This window comes from Oncorhynchus kisutch, linkage group LG10 (assembly GCF_002021735.2).
Source record: "Oncorhynchus kisutch isolate 150728-3 linkage group LG10, Okis_V2, whole genome shotgun sequence".
NCBI lineage: Eukaryota > Metazoa > Chordata > Actinopteri > Salmoniformes > Salmonidae > Oncorhynchus > Oncorhynchus kisutch.
Window position 1 is genome coordinate 63,210,825 of NC_034183.2, and position 13,106 is coordinate 63,223,930.

The 13,106-nt window shown below is 43.0% G+C and overlaps 1 pseudogene; it reads left to right on the forward strand.

The window, feature by feature from the left end:
- Positions 1–9,854: 9,854 nt before the first annotated feature.
- Positions 9,855–12,874, forward strand: LOC109897391 (tRNA-splicing endonuclease subunit Sen54-like; annotated as a pseudogene).
- The last annotated feature ends 232 nt before the right edge of the window (positions 12,875–13,106 follow it).

Genomic DNA, 13,106 nt, shown 5'->3' on the forward strand with positions numbered 1-13,106 from the left:
ATTTGGTGTGACAGTGTGTGTTTGTGTTTTCCTCTGCTGCAGCAGTGTGGGTCGATGTCTCTTTGTCAGTGAGACACAGGCAGAGGGGTAATCTGACATCCATCAGTGGCTTAGTGAGCAATACACGCAGTGTGTAACCACAGGGAAACAATACCCGGGGAAACAGTGGGAGGGCCCAGCATTCATTACACAAGGCTGGGGAAGATCTTTTGTAGGTGTTGAAGAAGACAGAATGAGACAGCAAATGATTGCAGTGACAAGGACATTTCTGGGGTTTTGCAGTAAACTTGAACTTTTTCCCCTACTGCTGAGAGAGGATGTTCCTAAGGGAGTTATCTTTCATAGAGGTTACTATTAAGAGATAGAAAACCAGCCAGTCAGTTTAAGGGTGCCACGTTTTGCTGTTAGGAAGAGGGAACCAGTTGGATGTACTAAAATGAATATGGGGGAAACAATAGGTGGCTCAAAGTGTATTTGTATTTATTATGGATCCTCATTAGCTGGTGCCATGGCAGCAGCTACTCTTCCTGGAGTCCAGAAAAATTAAGGCAGTGGCCCAAAACATTACATTACATTTCACAACATATTAAGTGTGTGCCCTGAGGCCACTACTCTACTACCACATATCTACAACACAAAATCCATGTGTACGTGTGTACAGTGCGTATGTTATCATGTGGGTGTGTATGCGTGTGTCTGTGCCTGTGTCTCTTCACAGTCCCAAAGACAATGCTTTACGTTTTTGAAATATTTAGGACTAGCTTATTCCTTGACACCCATTCTGAAACTGACTGCAGCACTTTGTTAAGTGTTGCAGTGATTTCACTTGCTGTGGTAGCCTACGTATATAGTGTTGAGTCATCAGCATACATAGACACACAGGCTTTATACAGAGCCAGTGGCAGGTCATTAGTAAAGATTGAAAAAAGAAAGGGGCCTAGGCAGCTGCCCTGGGGAATGCCTGACTCTACCTAGATTATGTTGGAAAGGCTTTCATTTTGGGCTGCAATCCCATTAATGGGATGATATGACAACAGCCAGTGAAAGTGCAGGGCGCCAAATTCAAGACAACAGAAATCTCATAATTAAAATTCCTCAAACATACATGTATTTTATACCGTTTTAAAGGTATTCTTGTTGTTAATCCCACCAGTGTCCGATTTCAAAAAGGATTTACGGCGAAAGCACCACAAACGATTATGTTAGGTCACCACCAAGCCACAGAAAAACACAGCCATTTTCCCAGCCAAAGAGAGGAGTCACAAAAACACAAATAGAGATAAAATTAATCACTAATCTCTGATGATCTTCATCAGATGACACTCATAGGACGTCATGTTACACAATACATGTATGTTTTGTTTAATAAAGTTCATATTTATATAAAAAAATCTGAGTTTACATTGGCGCGTTACATTCACTAGTTCCAAAAACATCCAGTGATTTTGCATAGCCACATCGATTCAACAGAAATACTCATCATAAATGTAGATGATAATACAAGTTATACACATGGAATTATAGATATACCTGTCCTTAATGCAACCGCTGTGTCAGATAAATAAAAAAAAAAGCAAACCATGCAATAATCTGAGATGTAGCTCAGAACAATCAAGTCAAAATAGACGCCATGTTGTAGTCAACATAAACCATAAATTACATGCTAAATATTCCCTTACCTTTGATGATCTTCATCCGAATGCACTCCAAGGAATCCCAGGTCCACAATAAATTCTTTATTTGTTCGATAATGTCCGTTATTTATGTCCAATTATCTACTTTTGTTAGCTCGTTTGGTATACATATCCAAACGCTCGTTCTGGTCAGCGTTACGTCGGACAAAAACTTCAAAAAGTTATATTACAGGTCGAAGAAACATTTCAAACTAAGTACAGAATCAATCATTAGGATGTTTTTAACATTAATCTTCAATAAAGTTCCAACCGGAGTATTCCTTTGTGTCTTCAGGAGCCATGGAACGCAGGTCGCTATTATGTGTAATGCGCGTGACCAGAAAATGGCTGGCTGTCAGACACCTGTTTCATTCTGCTGTCATTCAGTCCCACCACACAGTAGAAGCCCCATTCAAATTGCTATAGACGGTTGACATCTAGTGGAAGCCCTAGGACGTACAACATCATTAATATCTCAAGGGGATTTCAATGGGAACTGTGTTGAGTACATACCAGCCTCAGATTTCTCACTTCCTGTTTTGATTTCTCCTCAGGTTTTTGCCTGCCATATGAGTTCTGTTATACTCACAGACATCATTCAAACAGTTTTAGAAAGTTCAGAGTGTTTTCTATCCAATACTACTAATAATATGCATATATTAGCAACTGAGACTGAGTAGCAGGCCATTTACTTTGGGCACCTTATTCAAGCTACTCAATACTGCCCCCCAGCCATAAGAAGTTAAAGAACACCCTCTGTGTTCTGTTAGACAAGTAACTCTCGATCCACAATATGGTAGGGGATGTAAAGCCATAATACATCGTCAAAATAGTGTGTATAGGTGGCAGGGAAGTCAGGCGCAGGAGAGTCAAACGGAGTGTAAATTGGAGTCTTTTAATGAATGTCCACGTAACATGCTCCATAACACTAATAAGAATAGAATATAAACAAACATGGGTACGAGGACCCGTTGCGCACCTATACAATAAACACAACACGGACAATAAACAATCTCTGACAAAGACATGAGGGGAAACAGAGGGTTAAATACTCAACAGGTAATGAATGGGATTGAAAACAGGTGTGTGGGAAGACAAGACAAAACCAATGGAAAATGAAAAATGGATCAATGATGGCTAGAAGACCGGTGACGTCGACCGCCGAGCACCGCCCGAACAAGGAGAGGCAACGACTTCGGCAGAAGTAGTGACACACATACGTTTTTTCAGCAGAATATTATGATTGATAATGTCTAAAGCTGCACTGAAGCCTAACAAAACAGCTCCCACAACTTATTCTTTACTAGAGACCTAAGACAACAGCATAGCAAGGCAGCAACACATGACAACACAGCATAGTAGCAACACAACATGACAACAACATGGTAGCAACACAACATGGTAGCAGCACAAAACATGGTACATTAGCTAAGTCATTTGTGTAAGTTCCGTACATGTTGAATGCCCTTCTCAATAAGTGTGCTGAAAATCTGTTGTTAATTTGTTTACTGTGAAATAGCATTGTATCTGGTCAAACAGCATTTTCCCCAAAAGTTTACTAAGGGTTGGTAACAGGCTGATTGGTTGGCTGATGATTTTTGCTTCCCTCCAGGCCCAAGGGCACACACTTTCCTGTAGGCTTAGATTGAAGAGATGGCAAATAGGTGTGGCAATATCGTCCGCTATCATCCTCAATCATTTTCCATCCAAGTTGTCAGACCCAGGTGGCTTGTCATTGTTGATAGACAACAATATTTTTTTCACCTCTTCCACACTTACTTTACGGAATTCAAAATGACACCTGTCTTTCATAATTTGGTCAGTAATGCATGGATGTGTAGGTTCAGAATTTGTTGTTGCCATGTCATGCCTAAGTTTGCTAATTTTTCCAATGACAAATCACTATGGTAGTTTGCAATATCAGTGGGTTTTGTGATGAATGAGCCATCTGATTTAAGGAATGATGGAGCAGAGTTTGCCTTTTTGCCCAAAATGTCATTTAGGTGCTCTAAAGCTTTTTACTATCATTCTTTAAATAATTTATCTTTGTTTCATAGTACAGTTTCTTCTTCTTTGGTTCAGTTTAGGTCACACGATTTCTCAATTTACAGTATGTTTGCCAATCAGCTGTGCAGCCAGACTTATTTGCCATTCCTTTTGCCTCAACCCTCTCAACCTTCAAATGTTTCAATTCCTCATCAATCCACAGGGATTTAACAGTTTTTACAGTCATGCTTATTAGTAACCGGGTGCATGCTTATTAGTATCTGGAATAAGCAATTTAATAAATGTGTCAAGTGCAGCACCTAGTTGCTCCTCATTACAAACCACATTTTCAACATTGGAATAACTATAAAACTTATTGTATGACCTCGTCTACACTATATTAGGCCCAGCCTTTAGAACTTTGGTTTTCCTAGATACTGTATGGCTACTATAAAGTGTATAAATGAATAATGTTAATAAACAAATGAAATTGCAATTGAAGTTCTGCATTAGGGTTAGCTGTACATTTTATAAATGTGCACCTGTCAAGAAGTGTTCCCTACTTGGACATAAGTGTTATGTGTCATGGTTTCTGTGTTTCCTAATTAGCATGTATGTTACGCTGTCCAGGTAACAGCCAGCAAGGTGAGTCACTCCAGAGAGAGAACAATAGTCCCAGAGATCTAGTCCCTCTGAAGCCGCTTAAAGCAGAATCAGTCTCAGTTTACACCTCTGTGTTCAACATCTCACATCATCGTTGTTCCCCCTTAGCAAGGAAGAAATGCATCTGACACGATGTGGCAAAACATATACATTGTAATGTTGGAGGAATTAATGAATTGGTTGTAGCAGTGGAAGCTGGAGTGTGGGCATTCTATGGATTTCCCAGCAAGCCTTGCGGCAGTGATAAACTAAAGCACCCTGTCGGCCCTGAGCAGGTGACGCAGGGAGACGGAGAAGCCATTGTGGAGACAGACAATACAACAGCAGCGATGCACACCTTGGCCACATACCTCTGGAGGAAGTGACCAGGTCAACTGACACCTGATCATGCCGTACTCTAGAGAGAGCTCCTCAGACTGTCCCTCCCTTGGGGGGGTGGAGGGGAGGGACATTTACTAAGAGGAACAAAAAACAAACATAAACAAGGACCATGGCAGCTGGGGGCAGGTTGAGCCGTATGCGTTCCTGGCAGCCGTGGCAGACCTTGGCCGGGCAAGCCCAGACCTGCCTCTCAATGCTGGGTGGGAGAAGCACCAAGCCGCTTGCAGGACTTGGCCTGACTCAATGAGAAAAGAAAATAACACTCTGGGCAAACAAGAGCATAGTAAGCTCTTTCCACCTCACTCCCTTTTTATTGATTCCATTATTTATTTATTTCTCTACACTCATCGGATTCCAGCAAACGGCTTGGCTACTGCCCCCCTTTGCTTTTTACTACAGAGGATACTTTCTTTTTCTCTTACACTACTCTTACTCACTCCTTTCCAGACTTTAATTTGATTTCTTTATTTCTTTGTTTTTCACAGTGGAGATGAGGCTTTGAAACGTTGCTGTTTTACATATCTTAGGGGCTCCACTCAATAGGTGAGCTGCCGTGGCGACAAAAGCCATAAAAGCCCCCCAGGCCTGGTCGAAGCGTAGGACCCCCTCACTGCTTGGCTCAGCCAGAGCTTTCTCTCAGCACCCCTCCACGACTCTGTCCCTCCATTCATTGGTGTTGCCTCTCACCCCCAGCAAAGAGCATGGCGGTTTGCATCGGGTGCATCCACTAAATGATTTGATCGGAGGAGACGTGGGATGGAGTGAAACAGAGACCTCCCTGGTCATTTCCCACACCACATTACAGCCCCCAGTGTGAATGTCTGGGTCTCCCCCCCCATCGGTCTCTCACTTTCTACCACTCCGTTTTCCTCTCTCTCCGTTTTCCTCTCTCTGTCTAGGGGTGAAGTTAGATGTAATTTCTTACCGAAATGGCATCAAAGGGCTCCTTTAGGCTACCAGCGCACATTCATTCTCTCCCAAAATATTTCCAGCCTCCAAACAGTTGTGAATAGAAAGAGACATCTGTTCTACAAAACACCACAAAGTGTAATGACATTTTGGTGATTGTCATTAGGCCAGAATTTATGCATCCACTGCTGTCCTTGCGTGTTTCAGTGTCGGCCATTCATCTCTGCCTTGGCAAAATGTCAATATTCTTGTTGAACCACATCGCTTTTTTGAGCATAGGCCATACCACCCGTTTTGAAGTCCATTCGCTCATTTTTCATGCCTCTGACATGTGGTAGCCTAATGATAAATCATGGTGTAATAGCTTACAGTTTTCTTGACATTTTGTTTTAATTATTGTGATAGGGTCATGTATTTTGCTGGGACGCAGTACTGGACTGTACCGCCTTACTTTCACCCCTGTCTTCCTCGCCCTCTCTATCTCCCACCCTCACTCACTCTCTCTCTCTCTCTCCTCATCTCTGCTATTACTCATTTGCAGTGTGGGGTGTTAATGGGACTAGGTTGATTTGTGTGTGACGATGGGAATGCTTTATTACCTTACCGGCCAGAGCTTGTCAGGATTTCACATTCTTTTTTTGTGCAGAATTATAGGATGTGTGTGTACTGTTCAAAACAGGTCAGAGGATACAAAATGAAGCATAACATAGGCCTATGTCTACTTTTAACTGCTGGCTTTAAGGTCATTAGTCAGTTGACAAACGGTGGTTGGCTTGATGTGTCAGCTGTGTAAAGGAGTTGATCAAACATTCAAACTGTGTGTGTTTGCGTGTGTGTGTGTGTCAGAATGCCGTTGCTACACCTGACTGGCTGCGGTAGATCGGATCTGGCCAGCCACCTCTTCCTGCTGTCTTTACAGCTTGGCCATGGGAGGGGCCAGGGTGGTTGCGTGAGTGATCTTTAGCCTCCTGTCAGGGATCAGAAAAACACTTATTAACTGAGAGGAATGCAAACAAGCGAGAGCTAGAACACAGGACAAGACATGGGATGGAGGAGTAGGAGGGGTGCCCCCATCTTGTAAACTCCTCACACAGGGATTCATCCAGAACATTCTAGAACAATGGAGTTCCACTGGGGTGTAGGTCCTAGAACACTGTGACCTTTTATATGTTACAGAATACAACATATTACACAGCATGTTGCTCTTACATAGTTTTAGTAAGTTGCATTTGTACTCTTTTCTGTTACTCAGGTTAAAAGCATCTAATAATTGAATTCATGTTTCATATGTTATCACCTGACACTTCATTTACAAGGCCACCAAGGTATGTTCTCTTGCAAGGTACCCTGTAGACTGTTGTGAGAGGTGTGAGGGAGAATTGCCACCTGTTTTGTCTCTACATCCCTATAGTCACCATGTTATAACTTGTGAAAGTGGCTTGGGAGTAGAGCAGGCAGGAAGGGCCATGGGTTGTCCCCTTGTCACACTGAGAGGGTGCCAATGCAAGTGCACTGAGACTGAAGACAAATGACAACAGATTTAACAGATTAGTGCCAGAGGACCCACAGCACTTGGATGAGACTGAGCGTGATGTTGAGGATGTGAGGTGTTAGACCCTCTCTGTGGTGTGCCATTGTTTGCTAATGGTTTAGAGCTAGGCAGTCAGTTTTACCACTGCCCTCAAGATCTGTTTGCAAACCATCCTGATTGCTGGATATGTGTAGCCTATAAACAGACATCCTGAACTTTTCTTTAGTTTGAATGTGAACGTATGTTTTGGTGGACGGTAGTGAGGTTGGTACAAAGGTAGCCAGGCCTGTCAAAGGTAGTTGGGTTGGTACATTTGGTTTAGTATTTCATTGCAGGGGGCTGGATTATTTCCTGCATTTTACTCGTTACATCTCCACAATTTTATTGGACTGGTAACTCAAGTAAATGAAATGTAAAAGGCCCAATGTACCATACCATAGTAAATACTGGATGTTGACTTTGTGTAAATTCCTCTGTCTGTATTTTGTCGTTACATGTGTCTATTTCTGGCAGCACCACATCACTAAGTCAAATTCCGGGTATGTTTAAATGGACTTGGTGAATAGAAGTGATTCTGATCCTAAAGAATTGTAATCTTCAATCTAAACATCTACTTCTCTTCACTGAGCGCTATAACTTTGCAAGCAATAAGGATTACATTTTAGTGTGACCTCTGGCAGTCAGCCCCTCAGTGTTACAGTTACTGGGGTCCTTAGGGCGTGTTATGCAAGTCAACAATCCACACAAAGCAGAAATACCCTGCTCTGGCCGATTGAGAATGCAAAGGCCCAATTCAGTGTGTTAAACAGCAGATTAAAGAGTCAGGCCAACTGAAAGGCCACAGCGCAACCCCAGGCCCAGGAGTTAAGGATCCATGAATAATATGTGGAGACTCACACACAAAGGTACTGTGTCACTCACACCAGAGACGGGAATGTTGACGTCATGTCTCGCACGGGAATAGGTCAAGGTGTAAAACATGCTATGCCACGGTTGACTGAAACATTTTATTACATGTTTGAAGTATGTCCACAAATATCTATATGTGCAGCTCATTGTTGAGGATTTTTATTTTACTCCAGACTACAGATGTGATAGCAGCATTACGGAGCTTTAATAATCTGATACATATTGTTATATCAGAAGTCTTTCCGCATGGGTGGTCTAGCTAGGCTAGAAGACACAGCATTGTCAGGTCTGGTAGTGGTCACCATGGAGATGGGCTAGACTTGGGGAGCTATCCGGCTTACTGGAAACGTAGTTTATTGTTGACTTTCAAGGAAGGGGAGGGGGCCTGCTTGTGGAGTGAGGGGTGGGAGGGGAGCATGGTCTCTTACTTCCTGGTAGTATGGATGTTTGCTCAGCGGGGCATTCTCTCAATGTCCATGCATCTAAATGCACCACTATCACCTCTCACGTCAGGTGTGATGACTCGTGGCCAGGCCTGTCAAAGCGCAAGTCGTAAGGAGGTTGCACATATAATACATGCACCCTTCCAAGAGCCCTTTCATTCACAACATTGGTAAACTATTTACATTACAAAGTGAGAAAATCAAAATATGATATGATAAAAATGTAGAGAAGGCATTTATCAATATGAATAAAAATAAGGTTATCACATATGAATTACATTCCAGTGGTACTATGGCGCAATAAGATTGTGTTTAACATTTGTCTATTTAGAGAATTGCAAGACATTTTTAGCCAGGTGATATCAAATGTTATTTTTTTTATCCTCATGCTTTGTTATCAACTAAGCTGCAGGTCTGGGAGACTGTTTTCCCTGTGGCCTCATCACAGCAGATAAAAAGCCTTATTTCCCAGACTTCATTAGCATCAGTGATATAAGTGTATTGTGGCATTCCTGAAATAAAAATGTAAAATGTTGTGCTTTGCTGCCCTCTTGTGAACTTCTCTAAAAAATTTACAGTTGCATGCACCAGGACCCGGTCGTCACTAGTTAACACAGCCACAAAGTCAGAATGATTTTTATTTCACCTTTATTTATCCAGGTAGGCAAGTTGAGAACAAGTTCTCATTTACAATTGCGACCTGGCCAAGATAAAGCAAAGCAGTTCGATACATACAACGACACAGAGTTACACATGGAGTAAAACAAACATACAGTCAATAATACAGTATAAACAAGTCTATATACGATGTGAGCAAATGAGGTGAGATAAGGGAGGTAAAGGCAAAAAAAGTCCATGGTGGCAAAGTAAATACAATATAGCAAGTAAAACACTGGAATAGTAGATTTGCCGTGGAAGAATGTGCAAAGTAGAAATAAAAATAATCGGGTGCAAAGGAGCAAAATAAATAAATAAATACAGTAGGGAAAGAGGTAGTTGTTTGGGCTAAATTATAGGTGGGCTATGTACAGGTGCAGTAATCTGTGAGCTGCTCTGACAGTTGGTGCTTAAAGCTAGTGAGGGAGATAAGTGTTTCCAGTTTCAGAGATTTTTGTAGTTCGTTCCAGTCATTGGCAGCAGAGAACTGGAAGGAGAGGCGGCCAAAGAAAGAGTTGATTTTGGGGTGACCAGAGATATACCTGCTGGAGCGCGTGCTACAGGTGGGTGATGCTATGGTGACCAGCGAGCTGACATAAGGGGGGACTTTACCTAGCAGGGTCTTGTAAATGACATGGAGCCAGTGGGTTTGGCGACGAGTATGATGCGAGGGCCAGCCAACGAGAGCGTACAGGTCGCAATGGTGGGTAGTATATGGGTCTTTTATGGCTAACCCCCGTCGATTTCTACAATTTATCTTGTTATAATCAGATTTTAAACCTAACCCCATGCCTAACGCTAACCTTAAATTAAGACCAAAAAATAATGTTAGTTTAAACATTTTTTTTAACGATACAGACAGTTTTAACTTTGTGGCTGTCTTGTGGAAACCCTAGGGCGATTTGACAGCAGTCCACCTAGCAAATATGGCTGACCAAAACAAAACATCAGCTAAAGAAGAATTCGGCAATGAATTACTAAAGTACGTGCAAAGTTTAAACGCCGTGTCTTTGAATAGGCACCGGGTTAATCGTTTCTTACATAAGTTTTTGTCAAATAAGTTAGCTAATTTAGTACAGTTTTGTTGTGAAATTCGAGCTGTTATAAACGTGTTAGCAGCTAGCTAGCTAACCCATTCATAGACGCTAATGTTAACTGCTACGGTCAACGCTAGCTAGGCAATCTGAATGTGATTGTCCTGTCTTTATCAGCGCGGTCAAATATTTTTATGTTTTCCTAACCGAGCTAATTAAATGTAAGACCGGCATTTTTGGGGGGTGATTTCTTACCATATATAGTGCGAAAGACGTGTAGCCAGTGCTGACACCAATTGGAGACCGAGTCAGTTCTTGCAACTTGTTGTGCTTCTGATTCAATGACAGCCCATCTGAGCTGTTCGAAGCCCGCACGCGCAGCCACAAGATCCGGGTGCGCGGGCAGAAGGATTTCATTCCCACTGGGTCGGATCAGCAAAGGGATAGGCTTCAGCAGAGTTTGGACGAGCACTGGAATCTAGTATCTGAGGAGCGAGTGGAGAGGTTGTGAGTAACGGATGGAGGAACCAAGGACGACTAGAGTGACGGCTACTAGTAGAATTAGATACTGTATGTGTCATCAACTTTAGACTGTTGGTGTGGTTAGATGATTATACCTAGTCCATATGTATTTGCAGCTAAACAAACATTGGTATTACTGTGCTTTACAGCTGGTGGCGTGACTGACTCCTTGTATGTTTTTGTGCCCAGGGGGAACCTGGTGAAGGCAGTGTGGATTCCCAGTGACATGATAGTGGAGCTGCAGTCACCAGCAGTGAGTAATGGTCCATCAGAGAGAGCGAAGGACCTTGTCTTGACAAGCTCTCTGCCTCTGCTGATGTCTATTCGAACTCATCTAGAGCTCACCTCTCATTAACATTTAGTATAGGCTAATGTCTAAAGATTTCACATGAAAACTGACATTACATTCATTCTGTGTTCTGCCGTAGGGGAAGTTTTGGCAGACTATGGGGTTTTCTGCCCATGGTAAGCAATGTCTACACCCAGAAGAGGTTCTCTATCTAATGGAGTGTGTAAGTGCATGGGCTCAGCATTGCCAATAAACATGTTAATCAGGGAATTGTTACCGCTCACACCATTCAGGTTATAATTATCCCTGGTCGGATTGTTGTTCACCTAATAAACACATTTCCATTAGTTTGATACATGTGGATCCAAATAAGACAAACACAGTTTGTAATTTTTATCTTAGAATTGTTACCTCTTTTGATCCTCAAAATGAATAGGGAAACCTGCAAGTGTTCTACCAAGACCTGCCACTGTCCATCCACGAGGTCTATGAGAGATTTCTATACTCAAAGACAATGAGTGTACAGCATTACCAGGTATGAGAAAAGACAATATAATACAATTCCAGCAAGTCTAAACTTATGATTTGACGTAACGTGATGATTTTATTTCCTCTAAAGGTATTTGGCCATTTGAAGCGACTTGGTTATGTGGTGAACAGATTTGATCCCAGGTAATTGTCTCCCTCATGGGCATGAACTAGTCTAGATTCTAAGGCCATTCCTTTACTTTAACTTGAACCTTTTGCTTAGCTGCATGCAAGCGACTGTATTTATGATCTGAGGATTGGTGTTGTTCCCTGTAGTTCTGTACCATCTCAGTATGAGAGGCAGTTGAACCTGCCCCAGTCCGAGACAGATCAGGAAGACTTCGGAAGAGGAAACGCAGCCACAGCCCCACCTCCAGGTGAGTGAGCAGACACAGACATACCCAGTTTATATTTAAACATGGTTTAATCACTCAGTCAACCCACACGCCTCAAAGCGATTACTGTCCAATGGGAAACCCTGCCTTTCTGCCTCTTCTAATGCGCTCCAGGGACACAAGAACACAGGAGGGCCCCACTTCTAAGAGAATGGAGGAGGAGAAAGACTGCAACAGAGAGGAAGAGGACAAGAATCCTGACTCTCTTTCAGCCCCAGACATTGACGAAATCCAGACAGCATCACACGTTGACCCCACCACTTCAACCGTGGGTGGCCAGGGCAGGAGCTGGTGGTCAAAGAAAGGCTCCCCAGACCCTGACTCTGAGCTGCCAGGTCAGCCCCAGAGCTCCCCTCACTGGAACTTCAGCTCCATCCCCTTCCCAGATCTGGGCTCCAGATGCTGGCTCCCCAGCAGCCTGACCTCCCCAGACCCCTGCCTGCTGCCCGGGGCTGTGGGGTCAGTGGGGGCCTGCAATGTGGCCCCCTGGCTGCAGAGGCTCAACCTGCGGGAGGTGAGGATGTCCTGGCGTGAGTGGGAGAGAGAGCGGGATAGGGACCGGTACCGGAGGGACATCAACCAGGACAGAGAGGTACGACGTTGCAGGAACTGGGCGGAGTACCAGGAGCTACAGGAGAGAAGGATTCAACGGGAGCCGCAGAGATAGGCCAGCACACCTGTGGGAGGGGCCGGTCACACCCCTACATGACTCTGCACAGGTCACTTCAACTGGTAAAACTAATCTGGACTTCATTGCTGTCAATGACAAGTTCATATAAGTTCCAATATCTGTTTACTCTCTGTGATTCATTGTTACATGAACTCATTATCCCATGTGGCTTACCAAAGTTGGATTATGAGTCAGGGGTTAATAACACTGATACCTAAGCCTAAAAAATAAGTGCTGCTCATCGATAACTGGCGTCCAATTTGTCTTCTTAATAATGACTATAAGATATTATCCTTACTACTTGCAAAAATAATTTAAAAACTCCTGGATGCAATCATTGATGAAACACAGTCTGGCTTCATGAGGAACAGACATACTTCTAACAATGTCAGACTAGTATTAGACATACTTGACTACTTGACCAAATAACTTCATATTATTTTTAGATTTTTATAAAGCATTTGACACAGTAGAGCATCAGTTTCTCTTCCACTCCCTTGAGAGACTTGGCTTTGG